This window comes from Syngnathus scovelli, chromosome 13, assembly GCF_024217435.2.
Source record: "Syngnathus scovelli strain Florida chromosome 13, RoL_Ssco_1.2, whole genome shotgun sequence".
NCBI lineage: Eukaryota > Metazoa > Chordata > Actinopteri > Syngnathiformes > Syngnathidae > Syngnathus > Syngnathus scovelli.
In genome coordinates this window covers 11231719-11257654 of record NC_090859.1, presented here as the reverse complement: position 1 = coordinate 11257654, position 25936 = coordinate 11231719, and the positions used below count along the sequence as shown (strand labels likewise).

Below are 25936 nucleotides of genomic sequence, written 5' to 3'. Positions count from 1 at the left end.
GAGCCACAAATCAACCACTGCATCTTCAGTCTTCATATTCTACCTCCCAGACTTACATTGCCACAGCAACCCAGGAGAACAGCCTCATTTTGGGCCATCCATCCGGAGAATGCTCTCCTTGTTCTGCCCATTCTGCTTACATCATCGTTCATTCTCACTAACTGGGAATTAACGAAAAAAAAAATCTAATTTCATTATTCCCGCCTCTCATCAAGTGGAGAGATTTTTGCCGGCGCTTGACTGCATTTCTATTCCTTTACTTTCTCACTGTTGCTAGCAATTGCTTGAGGAGTTTTTCACCAATCTATACTATGGAAGAGCATCATGGAGAGGAACTGGGGCAGCGGCATGAAGTGAAATGCCAACATCCGCTGTGTTCACTCCCACAACGGCGCAGCCTGCGCCCATGTACGGAAATAGCAAAAAAAAAGAAAACTTCACCCACGAGCCCAGTTAGCACATTGCGCTAGGCACGACAATCATCCACTGCATAGGAGGTGGATGCTCTACATCTACATTTTTCCCAAAAAGCCATCAGCTGGTGGTCCCGCTCCATTGTGACACCTCAGCCATCCGAAGCATCAGAGAGTGGCACACCTCCACGCCACTCGCATCGGCTCGACGGGGTGAGACGACTTCTTCAAAGATAAGACGGCGATGCAAAGTGACAGCCAAATGGAAAGTCTTAGACACACTTAAAGAGATTGTTCGCAGCGCAGGGACATTGAAGGCATCGTCTTTAATAAAATACAATTGACAGAAAAAAAAAGAGAAGATGGCACAGGAGCTTCCATTTCATTGGCGATGGGCAGATTGAAATATTCCGCCGTGAACCGTCATCTCTTGTTGACGTTTGTTTCCAAGGATGACATTAGCAAGTCGCACGCAATTGTCACTACAAAAAATGCCACCAAAGGGAATAAAATGGATGCACCGGTGTGTCTTGTTAAAAAAATACCTCCCAATATTTTTGACTGACGGGGCACATCCCGCCTGCTGTTTCTCCGCTAATGGCGAGTGTGCGACTTGTCCGCCGCATCTTCTTTGAAAAACTCAACACCCTCATTAGCCGCCACACTACACTTCACATTTCCAGCGAGCCGCTTCACGGACAAAACAACAACAAGTTTGCGGCTGAGAAGCAGGCGTATACTTCCCTCATCTCTGCAAGGACAACACACTCGGGCCCTCAGCACTTGGCCTGATCAAAGACTGACATGTTCTACAAGCACCTGCCACCGCAATGCCAAAAGTGTACGCGGTATTATGTTTAGATTTCACTTGAGTATGTGTGTGTGTCTATTTTGGTATGCTTGTTACTGCACACATTTGTGCAGGCGTTGTGCTCTTCCTCTCATTGTTGCCTGCCACACACCATTACGAAGGTCTGCAAAATAACGCTTTCCAACCCTCCAATTACGAAAAATGTTCTAATGGGTTTTTATAGAAATTGAACTTTATCTATATAGATAATACAGAAATAACATAATTGAATGCGATGAGTTAAACAATTTGCGTATCATGATTGATCCAATGGGTATTGTGTGTCTTGGCCACCTGGTGGCAGTATAATCCTATACTGTGATATTAGTTGTTTTTCGCAGAGGATAAAGAATATGTGCCATGTGATAATTCATTCTATTTATCTATGGCTATTATTTTTAAACAATCTAAATCTGAATCATTCAATGAAGGGTGAATGTATTTCTTGTAAATAAAATGAGTATTATTAAAATGAATAGTTATAATTTTTTGTATTTAGTACATCAATTATGCAAAATTATATTATTATTATTTTCAAACCTAAGTTTTATATTTTAAATATCTTTTGATCATCTTTCCTGAAAATGATCCAACTTGGTCAGGTCCAATATATTTCCCTCAATCTAAACTAGCGCACCCCATAATTATCGCGGTGTTTATACCTTCAAGCGCTTCAAAAGAAAATGCATACGTATATTTCTAAGCCGTAAAAGTCAAGTGTCAAGCAGCAGATCGGAGGGCAGCAGCCAAGTGAGTCAGAAACTTCAAAGGGTGACACATGTTCACCTGCATCCCGACTGAACACCAAGATGACGAGAGCAAACATACGAGCCAGTTGTCCAACTATTTCCCGTCTTTGTGTAACAATTTGTGCCCCATACATCACCGTGACAGATGTCCCCATTCAATACGAGTCGCACGGCTTAATCCGCGCATTAAAGTACGGAATATGATCTTTGCCAAGCATTGTTAACTTTAGGAAAACTTGGAAGGCCTCCATGCGGGTTGTAATAGGCCATTAGTTTATTGTCAAATATATCATATCGGGGTGCCGCTACATCGTGCCAAGTGGAAGCAGCTGAAGCAGCTGAATGTTCGTCTTGGAAAAATCATCCAAATAAAGTCAATCTTGAATATTGAGTGGGGGAAAAAAATAATGAGTAATACATCCATCCATGCTAAGTCACACAGAGGTCAAAGGTTACCTGCGGGAGATCAACACCTGACAAAACAAATCCAGTGTTCACCTGAGATTAATTTGTGCAAAAGTGTCATACAAAAAAAAAAAAAATCCCCAACACGTTTGAACTCCAGCGAGGCGCTGTAATTTAAAGCGTGTGAACCTTGCCATATCAAAGCTCTTCTGTATTGTTGCGCCTCTGATGGACTTCTGAGGTCAACTTGAAAGGCTGAGACTGCATATGGAATACGAATTGTCTTCAGGAGTGTCTCTGCTAATGCTGTCATTATTCATATGTCTGCGCGGCGGCGGCGGCCGCGGCGGTCGCCGCTCGTAATAATTGGAAATGCAAGTGGCACATGAGAGTGAAGAGGAGCACACAACAAGTGAGCATAAAGGAGGCTAAAAGCATTCCCCCCCTCGCTCTCGACCGCGCTTTGTCTTTCCACTTGAGGCCTCAGGGAGATAATGAGGGTCTTGGCTTTGCAAACATTATTTCTGCAATATGGCAGCTGCCATCAACTTATCTCTGCAGCCTTTGCATTTCAATATTGCGCAAGCCGATAGCGAACGGGGACGGACGACGGACGACCTGCACTCGCTGAAGAAGACGCTCGACTGGGACATCAAACACTCGCTACCCGTGTCGGACCCGCATTATATGTTCATCTTTTGTTCCGACGTTGGACGGGGTAAGCAAAGATGGAGAAAATGGGTTGGAGAAGAGGGCCAAGTGATGGAGAGTAATGAGACTCCTCTTGAACTGAATAAACATCCAAAACATATCTTGTGCCTTCCTCAAATAAAGCAAAGTACAATTTTCCCTTTTTAAAAAAAAAAATCACAAAAATGAGGCTGGGATGGATTAATGGGTTTTCCATTAATTTCTATGAGAAAAAAAAAAAATTTTTAGAATCTGCTTCTCTTGTCTGCTCTGATGATTTACTATTAGACGGACGGCCTTTGTTTATCGTCCTTCCGATGTCTCGTGCTGACAGCGGCAGACTATATCAGCATCCTTGGGATATTGTTAAGCCATTAAACAGCTGTTGTTAGTTAACAGTGGCATATATTGAAAATTTTAAAGCCCCATTCTGCCGACTCCGGTGGAAATGTTGCAAATGGCTCGCTATGAGGACCAAAGAGAAGCAATAAATCAGATGCATATCAAACATAGAAATATTTTGCCGCATTAAGACCGGAGGCGGCATCCAATGAGAAATCAAGCATAAGCAACATTACACTATACCTACCCCAAAATAAAAGTCCAGCAGCTGCTTGTCAGCTTTTCCACCTAGTATGTTGTAAGCTAACAAGCTAACAGGCACTTGGCACCAATATCAAGGTGAGTGCAAGTTCAAAGGGCAAGGTTCACCCAAGTAAGCGACCCTGCGCTGGCTCATACACTACCGAGCTGTCCATATTTACGAGGTGTCATTTTTATGTGAGTGCCAGGCAACAACAGGTTTAAGAGGGCCAACGTAACCTTCCTGGGGGCCCCCGGCTGACCCGCACCTCAGCTACAATGCTTTCCTTGGGCCACAATTAGAAGCGGGGCCTCCGTGAGTCACCCCGGCATCGAGCTTCCATGGCAGCAGACGCCCCCTCCCCTTTCCCTTCACTTGCTGCGCCAAATATTCTCCACACACTTGATGGCCTATTAACAACCTCATATCAATATACAGTGGCGCCTTAAAAGGACTTTAATTCATTCCGGGAAATCAAAACACTTTCAAATCAACTTTCTCCATCGAAGTGAATGGAAAAGGGATTAATCTGTTCCAGCCCATATAATAATGATAAACACAAACAAAATATTTGAAGAAAAATCGGTTCAACAATTTTTTTCGACCTCTTGCCTATCAACTCTTCCTCAACCCTCGTCTTCCTTCCCTCCCCTGCCTAGCTGGCCCTTTCTCCGCTTCTCTCGCTGGCGCTTGGTGAGCTGTGACAGTTGCCGCCGCGCATGCCCTGCAACACAGTGAATGTGCACCACGAGCTGGCTGGCTGGCTCCGGCCGGCCACAGAGACTTGTCAGCGCCACTCACCGTCAAAACCCAAACTACCAATTAACTCCTGGGCGCACCCCCACCTGCCTGGAGGCGCATTGACCCCCCCCCCCCCCCCCCCCCCATTCCACTATGCCTCACCACTACCGCTGGCCTCCAAATCCTGCCGCCGTGCCCTACGAGAAGGCCCGTGACTCGGTGACATGCTCAGAGATATTGTCCCTCCCATCTGGCCGGAGTCTGTCCGTCTGTCAGACCCTTGAACTTGGCAGAAGAGGATAAAGTCAATTTGTCTGTTTGTTTCACTCCACTGTGCTTATAACAGCTCATAATAATAATAATCGAATTCATATTTTTTTTCTTACACCGTTAATTGTAACTTTTCAACCCCGTTTGTCAGTACTGCCCACTCTTCTGTCTTCCCCCTCAAAATAAAACATGGTGAAATGTTTGTGTTCCCGTCGCCGTCACAGTTTACATGACCATACATAGTTATTTTCACTAAATATACACATACACACACGTTGTTGATGGAAGACATTCTTTCCCGGTGTCACGCAGACACATTTCCTCCAGTGGTGAGTTAACTGCGCCTGTCTACACGCTTTCTGTGAAACCATCAGCCTCGGTGGCTGCGAGGGAAATGCTTGACCTCAAGTATCATGAGCAAACCGCTCGCTCTGCGGGCCTCGCTCGCTCCCACGGGGGACGCCGCGCATTAACGGGGGCGCGATGACACACGGAACATGGCCGCCGCCGCCGCAGCACAACCCCCACCGCCGATCGTCCTCCCCTCGGCGCCTTTCACCTTCTGTGCGGTCCCTCATTACAGGATCAGAGAGTGACTTCCTCTCTCGGCGCAATGTTCTCACATCCTGAGATCTGTTTATCGCGGAATCACAACACGCAGCTGTTTTGTGTTGGACACTGTGCGTGTGTCTGATTTGTGTACATGCACGCTGTCCAGTCATTACAGATGGAAGTCCGTAGAAGAAACTTTTTTTTTTTCTATTCCACCGGTTCTCGAGGCGTTTTTTTACCGTCAAGCAAACAGAGGCTATTACACATCAAAATGAATCACGATAGATGGCTATCATGATTTTACGCACCTCCCTTGTGCTGACTTGGGTCAGGAAGAGGAGGGCAGTAATACAAACTAGTTGGTGTGTTATGGGAAACCGAGGCAGGGATATCCCAGAGGATCGGGAAAAAGAAACCGTTTGAGAGTGTCGCTTTCAATCACCAAGATGTGAGTATTAAGGAGGTTGAAACTGTCTAACACTATTAATAATACAATCATAGATACCCCCCGAAAAAAAAATCTGTATTCAAAATACACTGCAACTCCCTTCACATCTTTGGACTGTTATTTTAGCTCACTGGGTCACTTAAAGTAGTTGTGAAACTCTTCTTTGTTTTTTCTATATCACGACTACACCATTTTTTTTTTTTAAAAAACAACAACAATGACATTGAAGAGACAATGTGGATTTTTTTTTTTGTGGATTTAAATGTAGGTTTTCTCACTACAATTCATTTTCAGCGGGCTCACAAAAAAAGGGGAAATTAAGCCTTGCTCCAAAAAAGTACTTAATACTTCATCCATCTCCAAAAAAGCAATGTTTGTCAAGCGTGACTTTCTGCAAGTCAGATTAGTGGACATTTTACATGCTTCCCTTCCAGGATTTCCTGCATTTGAGGGATTATTTGTCAACATCAAAGCAATCTTGCCTATTGATTTTGAGCGCCTTCCAAACCCAACGCGGCTGGCAATTATCACTTTGTTTTCGTTTTGCAGGCAAAATCTTTTTTTGGGTGGGGTTCAAACACGGAGCGCGAGGCTGAAAAAGTGCAGCGGGATCAACGCTGTAATTAGCCAGCCAAAATGGCTTCAACCTTTTTTTTTTTCTCGATGAGGTCCTGTCTGTACTGGTTCAGCAACAGTCACTGTTTTAGCCATAATGGGAGGAAAATGTTCCCCCCTGATTATTTATTGCCTGTCAGGCATCCCCGCGTGATGGGGTCGGCTACACTGTACAGCTTCCTGTGACACGTAGTTACATCAGGCCAAAGTAGTAACTCACTTGAGGTGATACGCCAAAGCAGAAACCTTGTGCGTGAAAAATGAGGTGCAGTCTGGCACCGAGTTCGCATTGCGGCGGCGTAAGATCACAAGGAGATCATCTGCAGGCACAACTTGTCTGTTTTACTTTGAAAGGTCTTATTTAGAACAGAGCGCTGTCACGGAAATGCCGGTCGCCGCCCTTCATCATTTACCATCTGTGAAGCAAATAAGGGCGACGGGGCGCTTTATCACGTTGGGAGAACTTTGCTGACAGTGCAACAAGGAGATCCAGATTGTTCTCCTGGAGCGATATGGCCTCATGAGAAATGAGCCAACTGCTCTTAACATTATTTGTCATTCTTACACCTATTCTAAAAAGCTATGTTAAGCTAACATCAATTTGTTTTTAAATATTTTGTTTATGCTCTGCTTTCACTTCAGGCGCCTTCTCAACGCCTCACAAATCACCTCAGGCAATCACTCGCCCGGTCAGAGGGCATCTTCTGGCGGCAGCGCGAGCTCCCTCAACTCCTCGAGTGGTTTGTTCCAGGTCGAGAGAGCCGGGCCGAAACGCACCAGCGCGCCTAAAACCAGAAGCAGGAAGTTCGATACAATAGAGGAGACCTTTGATCCACGACTCAGGGGGAGGGGGGAAGACTTCCCTTTACGACGTGTAAACTATTAACGTGAAAGTGACTCTGCCCATGGCACGTTGGTTACGGAGAATAATGGGCCTAAAATTAGCACACAATGGCAGGCAGACGGGCGACACTCGCACTCAGCCATGCGCAGGAAGGGAGCGACAGGTAATTGTGTTAGCAAGAGTGATTCGTGGAGGTCGGGCCGACGATCTTGTGCCGTGAAGAGAAAGAGAGCTGACAGGGAACTTCAGCTGAGAAACATTACATGCTGCTGTTTTGGTTAGCAACAGACTTAAAAAAAGGGTAGGCTTTATTACGTAATCAATGAACGGACTAAAAATGATTACGGCCCTTTTTTTCCTTTTGAGGAAAAGGAAGGCATTTGTTTGTTTTCAATGGATGGCATCCAGCGAGTTTTTTTATTTGATTCTATAATCAATTTGACATGTAGTAGTAATACAATGTAGGCATAATAGTGTTTGAGATGATGTAGAAACATCCTTTCCTATTCAGAGGTTTAGCCTAAATGATTCTCTCCATATCGTGACATGTTGTATTTAAACGTCTTGTCACGTCAGGTTTGCCGACCGACCTGTCTTGCCAAAATCCCACATCAGAAGAGCAAGCAGCAGCACTTCGCCCCACTCTTAAAAAGAAAAACATACACACGCACACACATCCTGGCTATTTGGATGGAAAACATATTTCATTTCAACGTTTTACAAGTTGGACTAAGAAAGGAAGGGCAAACGTGATCTGTTGGGCGTATTTTGTGTAGATTATAAGAGGGAAGGTTTCTTAAATTGTGTTTATTCTTGTGACATTGACGACTTTAAGGACTCTCTGCGTGACCCTCTCAAATGGTGACAACAATAACACATTGTATTATGTGTTTAAAGAACACTTGTGCCAGTGGAGTACACAATAGCTTCTGCTGGGGGCTCGTAAAATATACACGGCCGACTAATCAAGACAATAGCGAGTATCCATTGGCGGGTTGTTTATTTACTGGCAACACTACAACACTACACCTTTGAATTTTTATTTATTTTTTAAAAATATTGTGTTGTCTTCTTTTTACACTCCAACAGTCAGACCAATGAACTAAAATAAAGGGTGAATTGTTTCTCAACCCGAGCAAATAGTGGTTCACTATCATTTGAACGGGGGTGTGTAGACTTTCTCTGCACTGTACCAGGCCAAGTGCATGAGGCTATCTAATAAACATGTAAACACTGGGCGTCCTCCAGCTCATTAGGTGATTGCAGAGGCTGCTTGCTCTCCATAAATCAGCGCCCAGGTTATCAAGGCCTCTGATCTTAACTATAGCGGGCGCCCAGCTGTCTACAGCCGCACCGACTGGGAACAGCAGACTCGGCGGACTCGGCTTCCACCCGCCTCTTCCACCGTTCTCACTTTGCAAATAAAAAAAGGGGCAGATATTCTCGTAAGCCGCCGCCGCCTAGTACGCATGCTAAGCGGTCATCAAAGCCAGCCAAACGCCGGCCGCCGCGACCTCGACGTCTCTTTTCTTGGCTGATGTCAGGTGAGCCGTCAGGTATTTGCGAGATCGGCGTGACCGCCAGCTTCCGCTACACGTGTAACATAGCGTGGCGCTGGTGTAAGAAAAAAAAAAAAACGTTTTAATCACGGCCGTGAGAAAAAGCGCTCTCTCCGGGCAGAGCGAGCCGGAGCCAAAGATGAAAAGTCTGGAGAATTAAAAACGGCTGTGTCAGTTTGACTCGAGCCCCCTCTCATACCACCATAAAGGTTACTACATGCCAGGTTCAAGCGCAGTATCACCCCCCCGACCCCCCCACCCCCACCCCTTGCCTTTAATGTAAAACACACTCAGGCCGCATACTAGCCTGCCCACTAAATGTTACACCGCTGACTTTCCATGCACACACACGCCTCCATTTTTTTTCTGGATTTATTTCGGCTTGTGACGTGTGAGCTTCCTCGGCACGACACTGATTATTTCCTGCTGCATAACAATGTCCATTCAAAACAATACGAAAGAATATAAAGGTTACCGCTAATGATGCTAAAATAGATTGCAGGAAAAGTGAGCCTTGCAAATGAGATCATTTCCATACTTGATAAGCAAATACAACTAAAAATGTGTGAGAATAATCTGATTATTTTGATCAAATACATCCAACAATAAAGACTGAACAATTAGACAAGGTCATTCCAGGAAATAAAATGTGTTTAGTAAGTTTTTTTTAGCATAGAGTTAGCATAAACCTAAAATATAGCCACATGGAATATATGCTAGTAGCATGTTCACTCTAAGCTCATTGAATGATTTAAGAAAAATTTATTTAAGTTAAAAAAAAAAGTCTAGATATTATGTTTACTCTCGTATATTAAAACCGTCTATCGGATGTTGAAGCGGACGGAGTAGAGTAGTATTAGCGTTGACAATATTGCCAATGTTCATTGCATTCCTAATGTAACATGCTTGAGGGGTTTGTTCCAAATGAGTGCTGAGAGAGAATCAGGTGGAACGTGCAAGTGTTAGTGCTCCGGGAAGAGTGATGGAGCCCCCTTAGAGATTAAAATCTTTTTAAGAGCGACATTTTTTGGGCCCACTTGGGCCTGAAAGCCTCCCTTGATGGCTCAGGTTTCGGGGTAAGAAGTGCTGAATGAACCTTCATCTAAATGGAGCCCAGGAGACTTTGCCATTCAGGAACAGGTGGATGGGAAAACTGACCACTCACATTGATGGAAGGGCTTTCCGTGTGGAGTTTGATGCATTTTTGACTTTTTTTCGTATTTACACTGCCAATTATTGTAACTGGATAGCAACTTTCGGGAAAAGTTGTTTTAGAGGAGAACAATATATTTGAAAGCATTTCTATTTGTCAGTTTAACGTGACAGCAGTACATTTTTTTAAATAAAAAAAAAAAAACATCTTTATTTTTAAGACACCACCGTGCCTGAGGAAAAACAACCAATCGCATTTATAGGTACACGCTCCTCCCTTAATATCGAAAGAATTTATTGAACTGGATTGGGTTATATGGAAATGAAATACAGAATGTCTATATTGTCTTTGCTTGTGAGTTTCATACCCTGCAGCTGTCCAAAGACAAACAGCTGGTGTGACATCACTGAGGGGGCGTGGCTAAAACTGCAACATGCGTGTAAGTCGAACAACAAATGACAATGGTTATTCTGCTTAATGTGCGCCGTTTCACTACCTCCAATATATTGAGCCAAAAATAAAAATATCAAAAAGTGTACCGAGATTAAAAATAAAATCTTTTACTTAAGATGGACGTACTGAATAGGCCTCTTTGATTGAACACAAAGCTATTATTGTGTCGTATGAATGGCAACAGGTGGCCGTGCAGGTAATTACACCTTTGGCCATCTAAGAGAAAAGCATTTAATTGTTCTGCCTGTCACTATACATCACGTTCATAGATAGGTGAACAAAGACACATTATTTGCGGTAAAGAAACAATCATTTTCAGAGCAATTATGTGAAATGGGATCATTTCCCACCACACAGTGCACAGTTGTTGGAAGCATCGCCTTAGATCAATGATGCCCAACACTGCCATTAACCTGTGCATCCACCTGTTTCCATTCATACAATGGGATGAGTCTTGTGAGGACATCACAGAGTTGCCATGGAGCCGCAAAAAGTCTTAGAAGTCTATCAAAGATTGAATTTGAAAGCATGACCGTCAATTTTTTTTAATAAATCCTTCAAAAGTCTAAAAAGCCTCAAATCTCTTTTTTGGTTGCCAAATTTGCTCTTTTTTTCTCTAGCTCATTGGGTTTTCATAACAACAATAATAATAATTTGTAAGTACAGTCAGGGACAAACATTTCAGTAATATTTGTGACATTTTTGTTACGTGGTCCGCCTTGAAAGTTTTCTCATGTAAAATAAGCACCTAGAGAAAAGTTGGCTCGCATTGCCTTCATCGATGACATTAGCACATAGCGTCAAAAGACAAGCGAGACTTTTCCCTTCCGATCTGAGCACCCTGGAGATGGCCACGCCACGTCTTCCGGAAGCGTTCCCACCACCGATGTTGTCTCATCGCTTCTCCCGCCCGAGCGCAGATGTGAACCGGGCGGGAAATGAAGACTTTGACTGTAATCTGAGTGGCTAAAGTGTTGTCGAGAAGATGAGAGTCAGAGGAGTGGCTGATATTAACATCTATTGACAGGCCGGGCAGGTCTTTGCTACTCCTCACCTCTAATCAGCTTCTCCCTTTAATCAAGTGCGCTTCACAATCTCCCAACTACTGATGAACAGCACTATTGAGTTACTTGAGTCTCAGTTCACACAGCGAAGCCAAGCCACGCTCATCACCCCTCACCAAAGCGGCATTAGGAACATTCCTTCCCTACAGACACGGACAGAGCGTGTTGGTTCAGCAGGCGACGTGTAATGTGTGTAATTTGATGGGAGGCTGCAAAACAAGGAAGCGGGGAATATCCTGGCCACATCTTTAACCTATTGAGGCGGGGATGATGTCATGATTAGAAGAGGAAATTGGGATCCCTCCAAAACCTAAACACCCCAAGGCTGTTGAGCCAGCCGTCCAGACGGCTGCAGGGATCCGGGGATGGGAGGGGAGGAAAAGTGTGGGAGTGAGGAGAAAATAAGAAAAAAAAAAGAAGCGAGCGAGAGAGAAGCCGGGATCAAAGCGTAGCCGCACTCCGTCGACGAGGAGGAGCACACTCCTGGGATGAGTGCCTGCGCCGAGATATATACCATGAAACTCATCCAGGCTCTTCACCCGGGCCGTCCTGTCAAATATGCCGCCCTATTTATGGTATCTCTTTGACGGATTCATCGTCTCCCATGTGCGTGCACGAAACACGCGCACGCGCGCACACACGCGGCTCACGCAGGAACTGTTAAACGCATCAGGCCGCGACGCTCCTGGCGGATTCCTTCGAGATACACAAGGAGGTGATGAGGTGAAGGAGATGCAGCACAGAGACGTGGAGGGAGGGGGGGGGGGGGAAGAAAGAGAGGAATTGTGCTCGGACGGGATGCCCTCTCATGCCCCCGCCGACGCTCACGCACGGATCGCATGATCACGTGTGAAATCCGACCACAAGGCGCTCTGTTGAGCTCTACGGGGGGAACAACTGACGGGCTGTGAGGGCGAGGGGGTGTTTTGTTGGTTCTTAGCAACACTAAATCTCCCTCACACAGTCGTCAGTGGCGCTATTATCTCACCCTCCTTCCCGTGTCCGAGGACTCAGCTGAGTCTTGCTGGACGGGGGCCAAGGTAGGCACAAGGGACTCTGCAAACTCAAACTCCTCAGGCCCGACTTTCTCGCCAGTTGTCCGGTTATTCTTGTGGGCTGCTACTGTGCACTTGGCTGCCGTAGGACTGGAATTCCCCCATTGCGCCACGAATAAAAGGCTTTCTCTATTCTATAGGTCAGTATTTGCCAACCTTTACTGAGCCAATGCAGCCATTTTCAAAAACTCTCACGGCACAACACCAAACAAAATGTCACAAAAGTATCAACTAGTCATTGACTCGACTTTACTACTCCGCCTTCCAACTGGCCGGTTTACAGAAAGCTACGCACAGATTCCCGATTAACAAAGTGACATAATAGGCTCGTGCGCTCAATTCGTGCTCAAGCACGTGCACTTTTGACCTGGGTGGAAAAAGGGCCGTTGAGCCGGCTGTCCATTTTTGTCCCTCTTAAATAAATAAATAAATAAATAAATAAATAAGCACAATTAGCATAATGTTGATTTGTAAAAATGTCTTTACTTGAATCCCATCCATGACGCAAAAAAAAAAAAAAAACAAAAAACTGACTGCTGTCCTGTGCTTGATAATCGATTGATTTCTTTACACCAAAACCTCAAAGTCGTTCAAACCCTGTTTACCCTACAAGCGGCAAAAACAAATCCTAGTAAAAAATATTCCACAAACATGGCGGCAAACTGCGTGCTATTAACTAGCAGTTGCATGGGAGGACAAGAAGGTGAATGGGCTTCCTGTTTTGCTTCCCTGTCACTCAGAGTTAATCAGGTTTATTTTTGTGTGAGAGCAGAAGAGCCTGCCACCGCCGTTGCTGCGCACTTTACATTACAAGTCAACCAAAGTCATCACGCGGCGCTTGTTGCCGACACAATTTTGTGCTTATGGGGAAAATGGGGGCCTCTGTTCTTTGTTCGCTTCCTGGTATTATTGTAGCCATGGCAACCCTGCCGCAATCACGTCCTAAAGTGAGGAAAGGCTGGTGTTCGCAATATCCGCGGTTACATAACTGACCATGTCTCTGGAAAACAGTCGAGAGCAATTTCAAGTCAAACGAGTCCAACGCCGAGCTCCATCCTTTCAAGTCGCGTGTTGTTCCAAATACAGTCGCACGATCTGATGTGCCTCGGCGATATTTACACTTTTCATCGAGCCGTGTAAAGCAAACACCTCGTCACAAATCGCAGGCCGGATGATCGATGACTCGGATCCTGGCTTTGTTTGGATGTGTTGAAACGAGCTGAGCCTCGCTCCCTCGGGGCGAAGACACTGAGGGAATCACTTAAAGAGCTTTAAAGACTCACGCGACCCCGCCTCTGCGCATACAAGTTGACTGCGCCTTGTGACCCGCGGCACCGTGAACTATGATCTTGCCTCCCGACTTAAGCAAACAAGCCATAATTCTTCATCGATACGACATTCGACAAGCTGAGCAAGGAAGCTCAAGCAGATGAGTGCCTTGCGATATGTCGAGTACTTCCTACGACTTCTTAAAGTTGTGCTAGTAACTCAAGATTTACTTCAAATGTTTACATTTCACGAAACAATGAAAACGTGGCTCCCACTTGAAATAAACGAATACACAAAATATAGCGTATTCAATTAAAAAAAAAAATCTACTGTGATGTTATTGTTCAGGTCTAGGTCAAACTATTAAAAACCCAAATTGTATTATTTGGACTTGACTTTGCAGATTTTCATTTGACTGCACAGCGCAAGACTAGAAAAGGGCACTATTAGCGTAGCATAAGAGCGATGGGCTGCGGTCGGTCCGGTACTCTCTCGAGTCCGGTGGTGTAAATTCCAAATGCGAGCCAGCCATGATTGCAATCTTTCAAAGGCAGCTTGTATGGCATCCAAGCAATGTGGAGCTCTCTGGCACCACAACAGCAAATTAAATGTGCCTCTTTTCCACTGATATTAGTCACAGCCTACTGATGTAATGTTTCCCCCCGGAGCCTGATTTGGTCCTCCCTCTATGATTATGGCGGCACACTTGAGGAGGATATCCAAGACTTATAACGCCGCAATCATCGGAGGCCACCTGATCTCTTTCGGAAGCACTTAAACGACCCGCACTCGCTGGCATCCTGAGTTTGCTTAGGCCCTAATTTCCCTCCCACTCACTCACGTGTGTGTGTTTACTTGTGCCATCTTAGGTACATATGTTAGCATGTACGCGTACGCCCGCACTTAGGCTGTCACGGCCTCACCGAAAGTCGGCTGATTGCTCTGATGTGAGTGCAAAAATGTGTCGGCCGCGGGGTGACCCTTGTCCTTTTTTTTTTTTTTTTTTCCTTTCCAGCTTGGACAATTTCACCTGAGCCCTTGCACCAGTTACCGGTGGCGCTGGTGGGAATAATGGGGCCTGGCACAGCTCTGGAAGCTATTTGCCATCAGCGCACACTGATTGGAGCGGCCCGGTGGAGGGAGAGCGCAGAGGTTGCCGGTTGAGGCTGAAATTAGCGGAGGGCACCGGGGGCCTCTGGTCGGGTGTCAAGCCTGATTAGGTGGATGGCGGCCTCGCCGACACGCCGCGAAGAGCGCCTACCCCGAAAAACATGTGCGTGAACAGTCCCAGGCATGTGTGCGCGGGACACGGTGCCAAGGACTTCAATGAGAAGCAATCTGTAAAGAATAACTTCAACTTTTGAAAGTGTTCCACTGACAAGGATTGGCTCCGAGTTAAAGGAGACCGACGAAAACCAAGGACAGAATTCCTTCATTTTCCATAAATCGCCGTTTCAGATCACTGCGGCTCTGCTTGGCTGAAGCCCGCATCGGCGCCGCCTTCCACCCCCTTGCAAAATGGATGTAACGTGTCGCAAAAGCACCTTTTTGTTAGCAAATCCTAGAAAAGCTTTTTACGAAAGCAAAAAAAAAAAACGTGACGAGGCTGCCAAATGGAATCTCACCCCTGACGCGTGAAGGGAGTGCGCTTCAACGGTTTGCCCATCAAGTTCCCGCCTGATATCACGCTTGTCGTGATTTCATGACACATTAAAGCCATTTCAGCGACGATGTCACCCGCCCCCCCCTTCGCCACTTTCCATCCTTCCTTTGCTTCCTTCCAGCTAGCGAGGCCCTACTCAATGTCTGTTATTAAATGCTAGTTGGGTAAAGTTAGTCGAATTCTGTGTCGCTTGGCTGGGTGACCAAACCCGAATGCCAATGATGGAAGTTATTAAAAGGCTCATAAAGTCTCAAGGCCACATGAGTCGAGCAGTCCTAGAGGCTGTTTTGCTAGCATGCATTTGTAACCACGCTAACTAACGCTATCATGATATCACCATGCAGCATTACTACAAAGTGGATTGTTGAGACGCGTCCAAACGACCTGATTTACGAGTCTCTCGGGATAAAAGTCATCATTCAGCTCGTTTTATGCTTTGAGTTGCAAGACAAAAAATGATCTCAACTCACTTCACAACAAGAAGTGAGGCAGATAGTTAACAATTCTTGGACAAGAACGCAAATCCAGTTTCAGTTTACTGTCAAACTAAATATAATACAAATACATTTACGTGTGTGTATAAAACAACCACACAATGTAGCATTAGGAAAGTCTGTTTAGCTTAATGCTAACAAAATATGCCAAACACTATTGATGGGCTAATAATGAGTAGCATGATCAGTACTCTGGTATTAAAGCTCTTTGAATATTTGAACATGGCAACAACAAATGCAGACAGGCAGTAGGACAATATTCACAGGTATATAGTCTTTATCCTCTGTGAAGAACAACTAACATTGTTTTTGCTTACTAAGAGACCATCTCTACGAATTTCTATACGTCTTGTCTTATGCTAGCGTCAGTTGGCCAAAATGTGCTCACCAGAAGAAGCAGCAATTCTTTAATTATATCATAATATGTTTACATATTTTATATATATTTAGCTTGGATTATTTGCTTAATATGTCATTGAAAAAGTATTCGTGTTCAACAAATACAAAAAAAATCCCCCAAAATCCAAGATCCAAACGTCAGTGGAACTTAAGGAGCTTCTCGTCTAGAAGTCAAAAGGGAGCTTTTCGGAAAAAAAGAAAATGTGACCCAGCCGCCACATACAATATCACTCCTGACACACTAGCGGAGTGCGCGTCCAGCCGTTAAGCCATCAGAAGCCTGCCTGATTACACTTGTGGCGATTACGGCGCACATTACTGCCATTTTTGCTCAGACGCCAATCAAATATGAATGGCTTTCCTCTGAGAGGGGCGCCTGCTCAGGGTAATGGCTTCCTCTGGAAAGAATTTTGGAGGTGAAAAGTTATTTTAAGGGGGACGTTTGGGCTGAAAGATGAGAGTTGATGGAGGGGTGAAGATGACCCACTAATGTGGTGGGGGGATTCTTGGGTAGTAATAGGATAATATAATATAACCAAACAGGAATTTGGCTATAATCCACATCAAGTATATAGGAAGAAAAAATGTAATAATCATAGATAAATAAATTTTTCAGCATCACGAGATTTGGACAAGATTTGTTTTCTTAGCAATTTGAAGTTGTCAAAAACATGCAGTAAATCTTGGCAAGAGGGGACACAAAGGCCAACAAAGAGGCGTCCCATCACATGCTGATTCGTCACTGTCACACTGATGCAGGAAATCTTACATTTTGCACGGACAGCTGGCAAGTCAGGCGATAATCCGTTTGCGTCCGCACACAGTTGGATTTTTCTCGCCCTTTCCATCCAAAACTAAAATAACAAAACGGCCTTTGAATGCATCAACAGATTTTTTTTTTCGCCCCCTTTTTTCCGCCTTGACAAAAAGCTTACATTCATCTTGTGGAAATACCTGAAGACATGCCATAAACTCTTAGCGAGGTGAGCAGAGAGAAACATTCCATCCCCCCGCAACAGATAAACGCCAAAACAGCCCCTGGTGTCAAAATGTCTTACGAGCCATCATAAACAATTTTTCAGGGTCTGAGTCAGGCGTTCAACAGTCAAATTGTTTGTGACCAGCTGTCAAACCAACAGCACAACCATGCCAAGGAATCGGAAAAGTGCACTGAAAAACAATTTTTTAAAACCTGTCAGCAAGAATATTTGACTCCATATTTGTCCATATGTTTTGTTTTTGCCTGGACACTGTTATAAATCTATCTTATTCTAATGGTGTTGTTTTAATTTTGTTTTTATTATTAGTTTGTCACCATTTCTCAATTTTTTTTAATGTCTTTAATGTGGGAAAAAGAAAAAAACATGCAGTTCAGTCTTGGTGAGTGCTATTCTAGTTCTTCTTTGCTTGACTCTTCAAGCTAGCATGTCACCCCGATAATTCCCCACCCTCATGACGCCTAGGCTTTTAATTCTTCTTCCGCCCTCCGTATCTTCCATGGGGACGGCCGTTTAAGGAGGTGTTAATGTGGACTACTCTATTCCAGATAAACTCCACGAGTCCACGCTCTGTAATTCTCGTAGCGGACTTAGCATGTCATTTAAGCGCGATAATTCGGAGCATGTCAAGTATTCCGCCAATTGACACAGTGATCGGTTCTAATTAGAAAAAGCTTTTTTTGAACCAAAGTGTTTGTTTATGACACGAGCCCGCCCGCGACGATTTGTGTTTTCAAATTACCATTAGCACGTCGCTTGTCTATCTCCTGCTTAGCCGCGCGGCGGTCGGGCTGCTATTTTGAGCTGCTCTATGGCAAACGCTGAGCCCTCAAATCCAGAAGGGTCTGCGGATGGCGCCACTAGTAGCCAGTCAGTCTCACCCCCCGCCTCCGAGCTCCCCAGCCAGCAGCACTCAGAGCCAAGGTCCAGGAATTAGCGCCAGCACCCGTCCAGACAACAGATCAATGGGCCCGGTCCTGTATTGATAGGGCCACTTGGGCTCCAGAAGTGGCTGCTAATCCCTGCAGTTTATCAGCCACGCTGGCTGCCTGGACCCGTTGTCTGCTACACACTTACACTTGTGGACACGTACACGCTTTCTTGTAAACATCAGGACTTCTATTCACGTTAGCTCCGACAAGCACTCATGATAGAGGTCGCCCGCCTCTCTCATCGCGTTGCCCTTTTCCCGCAAGGGTGGCGTCAACTGCATTACGCCGGGTGTTAGGGCTGCGGCTATAGAGTTGCCTTGTTGGAGTTCACCTCAGCTGGGTGGCTGTAACTGTATCTAGTGTCCTGCATGTTAAAGGGGGGGAGGAGGGGGGGATGGAGGGGAGGAGGGCGCGGAGGCACGCTGGCTGGTAGACAGAAAGTCTGACCGGAGTGTGGCCCATTGATTCTAATGGGCATTTTTAGGGGGCCTAATGATGGGAATCTATTCACGCCTCACTTGTCACGCCTTATTAAGGCGAAGCAACAATGAGTCCATTCACACTGGCTCCAGTTACCTCACTCAAACCTCCGTTTGGAGGCGGCTTTTGCTCATTTTAACCACGCACGCATCAAAAGGCTGGAGGCCAAAGGAATCTGGGTTGGGTTTCAGTCAAACAATGTCATGTTTCTTAATATTGTTACGCTCTGTTCGCTGAAATTTGGCACCTCTTTCATCAAATTAATGTGGAGCAAAACGATTGCTTGTTTCTATCCAACTTTGGGGATTCAGGCTTCCGTTTGAGCTGTGCCGGCAGTGCGTTTCAAGTTGTAATATCAACAATCACCACTAGATGGCAGACATGTCTTTGTTGTGCCGTACAACATGAGTAGGCCTCATAATTTTTGGGAAGGATATGCAAGATAAATATATCGCCTCGATAATATAAACATTTTGAGTACAGTTGTATGAAAAAAAAAAATACAAAATGAGTTCTTGTACTTACTGTTGGTGTCTTGTTCATCGGTTTTGTGCCATCCTTGAATGGTCATTTTTATAGAGTCTTTTGTACTGCAAAAAAAAAAAAGTACGTGGTTATTTTTTAATTGTCTGTGACCATTTCTCATAGTTTTTAGCAGTTTCAAAACCAAACGAGAAGCGCAAAGACTTATGGGCAAATGAGGCTGGCAGGTGTCATAAACCATATAAACAAAAGCCAACAACCCAAGCTACAAAACCTGTACAAACAAGTCATTATCACCTGGCAGACCAACAAAAAATGTGTCAGCAAACAATGGAGCTGACTGATGAGGTGACGAGGGATTTGGCCCTGGGTGAGAGGTGGGCGGAGCCAGGTCAACCAATAGAACAAAACAGCAAATCTATACATTATACCCTACAACCTGCATTATGCAGCATCCTGAGGTTATTATTGAAGAGCAATGCAAAGTTTAAAATGTTATTCAAAGGTGGTTAGTTTATCGTTTAGTATTAGTGAATATTTTTGGAAATACATATATTATATACAGTACAGCATATATATATGTACCGTACAGTATACAGTACAGAATAGATAGTTGGATAGCTAGCGAGCTAGCCAACAAGCTCACTAACCAACTCGCAAGCTAGCTATTTAAGCTAGCTAGCAGGATGGATGGATGGATAGATTGATAGATAGTGCTTACTATATAAAGATGAACCAATTTATGAATCTTTATTCGAATAAAGAAATCTAGAGTAGTACTATAAACGTTTTAGAAGACTGTCAATGGCAATTTGGGCTTTATTGGCGTGACACGAGTCCACGAAAGCACAGTAGCCCCATCTGATGCTTGAACCCGCATTAGTCGTGTGTGTGTGTGTGTGTGTGTTCCAATCTTTGCCAAGGTCATGTAGAGTGGCTTCCTGTAAGGCCGGGGCCATATATCAGGTGTGCGACGACGCCCGCAGATAAACGGCGCGCGCCACCTTGCACTCCGGCCCCCCATTTACGCGCGTGTCTGTGTACACATGCTTTTAGCCAGCCACTTAACAGGCGGGATTAAGTCGGCATGGAGATAATTGCCGGGTGAATGCAGACGGCGGGCCGCTGTGTGCCACTCAAAAGATCCACAGACACCTTTTGTCAACCTTTACCTTTTGTCTCTGCAGAAGGGAGGTGGGCGAGATGAGGTAAGCAAAAGAACGTCGTTAGGGGGCGGGTTGGACATTACCTTTGCAGGGAGGGCTGTTTGTTCATTGTGACATGAATGCTGTCTAAAGAAGAGGAGTGTCTGTAAATATTGATCTCCCTACTCCGGCCGCATGAAGCACTCTCGTCTCTCAGACAGATTCACCCTGGAGCTCTGTGCTTTTGTTCAGCCTGTTTGACATGGAGACAACAGTTCACATATGAAAAGACCAGCAGGGATATGCGCCTTTCATTACAAAACAAAGATGGCATAAGGACACAGACAAAAAAAAAAAAAAAAATCAGAACACATTTAGAAGATACCATAATGCCACTTTTTGAGTGTTTTTGTTTCAGTGCAATAACAGTCAATACATTTGATTGTAGACTAATACTTAAAAAAATCCAACGGCAGGGAGATATTTGTACTTCCTGACTTCCTAACAATGTGCTTTAGTGTTTATTTAAAACACATCCCTTATTCAATGGCATGGGCGAGTAGTTTAATGATGGCTCCAGGGCCTTCGTGCCGTGCACCATAATCTCTTACTGGCAGTCAGTCATTTTTTCTCCTTTCACTCTTTCCTCATCCTGGCCCTGAAGGAGGTAAGGGGGGTGAAGTCACGGTCAGGAGTCGTGAATGAAGGCCAAACGTTGCGCTCTTCGCGCACCCATCACAAGATCTGCCTTTTTTCAGCCCTTCTGCTGCCGAGTCAGAAGACAGACAGCAGGAAGGTGCGTCGGCGCAAACATGGCGCTCTGCTTACAGCGCTCGATGACGTGCCACGCCGCTCCGTCACGTGCCGCGCCGTGTCACATTTCACATTCGGCGACTCGTTTTCGACTGCGTGTGTGCAAACAGAAGCCCAAACACCAGTTGGATGAGTCCGGCCATAAAAGTGTCTAAATTATTTACACGGCGTGTTAAAATATGCATGCAGGCTGGCAGTTCAACAAAAGGATATTTTGAAGAGCCTCTTCAGACAGAGTGGTTTCGTGTGATTTGAATAGAACTGTCCAGACTATCATATTCTACAATTGTAATTCTATGAACTCCATTCTCTGGAGCTTACATAAGCAAGGAACCATATTTATTTAAAACGCGAAATTTAAAAAAGAAAAAAAAAACTTCTTTGTCACCTTTATCAATATCACAAATTGTTAAACTGTACAATATATATAATTATATAATTATATAAATATAAAAAATATTATATATACATATATTTATAAACACAATTCTGATTGCCGTGATTAAATAAATTTGATCGTCAGCAATGTTTACATTTCATATGCGGGCTCTGCTGCGTGTCTAAAAAAAACAAAAACAGTTTCTCATCTAGTAGTCAGCCAACCACCAGGGGGCGAGATGCAAGGATAAGGTTTCATTAGGGAGGTTTCAAGAAGAAGCGAGTGCACCCTGCTGACCATCATGGCAGGAGAAGAAAGTACAGCAGAAATTGGAGATGAGGAGCATCATGATGAAGAGCTTCAGCCTTTAAAGGGATCAAATATACATTGTCTGGATTTATTTTGGATTCATAGCGAGTGATGTCTAAAAACATTGGTGTCAAAAATAACTCATTATGGGTCCAAAAAAGCCCAATTTTTTTTCATTTTAAATTGTTTTTCATTTTAGATGGTCCTGCACATGATCAATTGATGCAGCAGTGCGATGATACAGTTTTACTGTCTGCCTAAAACTCTTTTGTCTTCAAGACCACTGTATTAGCATAGTTAATTTCTTTTTCCACTTGCGTGTTCAAACATCATGTCTTTATGCACACACAAAAATGCTTTAGCTACGCTTATGGCGAAAGGGGTCCATTTTTAGCTCCTAAGCTCAGACTCAGTCAGCTCAGTCTTTGATGTGACACACAAAAACATCAGCACCACGCGGTGAGCGCATTCGCAGCTGTCTCAGCAAAGATCGCGGCGCCACGTCTGGGCGGCCAACGGAACTTGACATCCCATCCTTGCGTTTTTTTTTTTTCTTCCTCCCTCTTGACAGCCTCTGCTTCGTGTCACTCCATCGCCATCCCCGCCTGATTTCATAACCCATCGGACGGCACGGCGCGTCACGGGCCTTTTGGCGGGTTGCGGCGCTGATCGACATTTCGTGGCAGCTACCTGACGCCCGAACCTGGCAGCTCACCTTCATCACTGTCACAAGCTCACATTCCAGTTTTTCCAGGGCCCATCGCAAGCATGATTAATAGCTGTGCCTTAAGATTCAAAAGCCCCCCCCCCCCGACTAAGTAACTCAAGTAACTAAGTAGCCACTGTATTGTGTGTGTATATTAGGGATGTGCCAATAAAAGCTTCTTAAGTCTGTTTTCTGTTCTTTTTAATAAAAGTATTGTAAAATGTGTCTCATCTCAAGCTAGATGCTAATTGTTGATAACGGCTGTCTGGCCATTAAGCCCGAGGCTTTCAAAGGCCGTAAATCGTCTTTGTATTTTGTTGTTATTTGACAATCGGGGTCATCTCGACGGCTGACCCCTCTGTTGTCGGGGGGGCACGCTTGAGCAGTAAATATCCATAGTGAAGGTGTGCCGCCTCAATCCAGCGGCAGACGCTCAACAGGCCGCTGGTGACAGATAAGTGGCGAGACGAGCCCTGACAGGTCACAGCTTCTAACGCGACGTGACACCTAATAAGTGCTGCTTTTTCTACCGCAACACGTGCGCACGTAGCAACACGGCGCGAAGAAGAAAGGCAGGAGGCGGGCAGGGAAAGCGCAGCAAAAACACCACTGGTGGGAAGTAACAAAGTGCAACCATGTTGTTACTTCCCACCACTGGTGCTTTGAAAGGATAAAAAGGAAGATTTGGAGAAAATGTGTTGTCTTGTGCCAACCCACAAACCACCGGATTCTCTGTCTCATCTAAAAAAAAAGCGGGAATAGAGATCAGTTATTACCATTTGTGAAATTGGCATTTTTTTGGCTCCTGCTTTGACAGCATAAAAATCAAAACGCTAGCTAGCGCCTAGCAAAACGTTAACTACATAGACAAGTTGGTTTTGTTCACTGCTAAGCCAAGTACATTTTCTGCCTCTGGAAAACACTTCAGCTAGCCACAAGCCAGCAGATTGTTTTTAGGTGGCTGTAAATAGTTTCCATCATTTTGTCTTGGTCCCATTCAAAGAGGCACTGACAGATCATTTCTATTACGTCTGACGCCACTCCTTTGAGTCTGTGTTTACACGTCTTCGTGTAAGAGTCGAAGAGTGGGAATAGCAGCGAGGCAGCGAGGATCATGTTAAAAAGAGGCGGATTAAGGCTTTTGTTTATGCCGACTTTTGAGTCATCGCCATTGATTTCCCGAGGTGCGCTTGAGTCCAGAGCGAGCGGAGGTTAGCGGCTGGTCATGTCTTCTACAGCGCTTCACATGATTTGGCGCGTGTGAATGGTGTTGTTTGTTGGGACGCCAGGGGAAAGGGCCCTTTGTCAAATATGGGAAAATTTGGAGAAGAGGGCACCAATTTAATTCCACTGATGCAAGAGGAAGATTTGTGGTCAAAGCCTGCTTGTGTGTGAATCAGCAGCAAATACTTTGTCTAATGTGGGAGGAATTAGACGTGTTGTTTTGGAATGTATTTTAAGGTGAAATTATGTTTCGTGGTCGGCATTCTTCCTTTCCGTCAGGCCTCTCGGGAATTTCTTACGAAATGTGAAGAGCGGCACAAAACAGGAATGATGGAAAGAAATTGATTTCTGCTTGAGCATTGAAGAATGAAATTATGATGCACAAATAGATCCATTTGCACAGTCTATGTAGTTCTGTTATAAAATAGTTTTTTTTAAATTATGAACACTGATGTAGAGTGCTATTTTTTTTATTTTGAAATTTTTGGTCAGTGGCTAGAACAGATTATACACATTTCAATTCTTCACGAATATTTTGACTTACAAGCATGGTCGTGAATGAAATGCAAGTTGCAAGTCAAAGCATCACTACTGTTTTTTTTGGGCAAGAAAATGTTTTTCACGTTAATTTGACTGAGAAAAAAAAAAGGTTGAACGTGACTTGGAAAATCCATTCACAGCTGGGGACTGTCTCAATTGTACACCCTGGATTGGTCGCCAGTCAATCACTCACATTCACACCAAAGAAAAATTTTTGCAGGTTTCAAACGACAAAATTCCCACCACACGCATTCACGTACATACTACCGCTTAACCTTACTGATCCCTCGCTAACTACGTCGCTAGCGCCTCATAAAACCCAAAGGCCAACCATAACGGGCAACTTCTTTGAACGCATCTTTCTTTTATCGCCTTTGCCATATGAGCTCAATTTTTGAAGGTATTGGCAGCCAAAGAGACGTTTTGCGCGGACGGGGAATGCATCCTTTAAAGCGTGTAGCTGTCAGGCCGACTTAGCCACCAGCGTCTCAGACGTAGCCCAGGGGGAAGTGTGCTTTCTGGGCCAGTGGAGCCCGTTGATGTTTCGGGCTCCTATGTTACCATGTACGCATCCCGACAGCGTTGTCGTGCGTCGCTGTAAAGTGACTGAATACATTTCAACACGCCAATCCGGCCGGGAGAGGCAGCTGTGATTTAAAATTTGATGGAGCCCAGAGCAACAGATTGGCTCCTGCCGTTCTCGGGGTGTGTCCATATGTGTGTGTGTGAGAGAGAGAGAGTGAGAGGGGTTACAGTGGCTTTGCTGTGTTGATCATTTTGTGGTTCTTCAACTCCCATGTTGTAAAAGGCACACAAAGCCTTTAGATCTTTGCTGCTGGAAATTCAAAACTTTAAGCCCCAGTGGCAATTCAATGCAGCTCAGTAAAATACAAATATTATCTTGTACTATTTTTTTCCCCCCTCATCTATTTATTTAGATGGCTGCAAACACCATGAGGGATCAAAACGTATGCAAGGGATTGGGAAAAAAAAAAGTCGGAGTAAACGGATGCCTCGTTTTTGCTTTAAGCGGTGATTCTCAAACACAGAGCACCACCTCAAAAAAAAAAAAAAGGACTGTCATAATAACTATCATTAAAATCAAAAAGTGTTCATGTACAAAACACTTCTGGATGTACTCAAATACTTCCTGAACATTATCTAAATGCTCCTAGATTTACTCAAACAACCCTGAAAAATATTTTTAAATCTACAGAAATACAAAAATTTAAAAGTTTAAATATTACACCAGTACTGTATCATGGCAACGGATATTTTGACTTTATATTCTTTACTGATTTGATTTCTCTAGCACATCACGTTTTCAAAATCTGTGTGAAAAAACAGATGTGGTCCAACAAAAATAAAAGCATTCACAAAATCAGCGTCAAAAATATATTTTGGGACAGGACACAAAATGTATCTGATGTGGCCCAGTGATAATCTGGAAGTTGTGTTTCCACCATGTGACCCAACCCTGGCTTCCCACTTGTGTTGAAAGCATCATTTACGCTGTGTTTAGTGGTTGTGGTTACTTTCTCTAAACGCATCCTTGGAAGTGTGACATCACTCGCCTTTGGTGCGCCGACATTATGGAAAAAGTCGGAATCGTGCAACATGAAACGCGCTGGGACAGCGGCGAGATGCTCGCGGCGGGT

The 25936-nt window shown here is 44.5% G+C and overlaps 1 protein-coding gene across 5 annotated transcripts in view; it reads right to left on the bottom strand.

The window, feature by feature from the left end:
- The window catches only part of LOC125979912 (uncharacterized), a 182661-nt gene that overhangs the window by 7909 nt on the left and 148816 nt on the right, over positions 1-25936 (bottom strand). For all 5 annotated transcript variants that reach the window (XM_068652821.1, XM_049738784.2, XM_049738782.2 and 2 more), the window contains 2 exons: positions 20412-20560; positions 19205-19269 (listed from right to left, as the gene is read on the bottom strand). The gene's annotated coding sequence lies outside the window, so the exon portion shown is untranslated. The remainder of the gene's footprint in view (positions 1-19204; positions 19270-20411; positions 20561-25936) is intronic.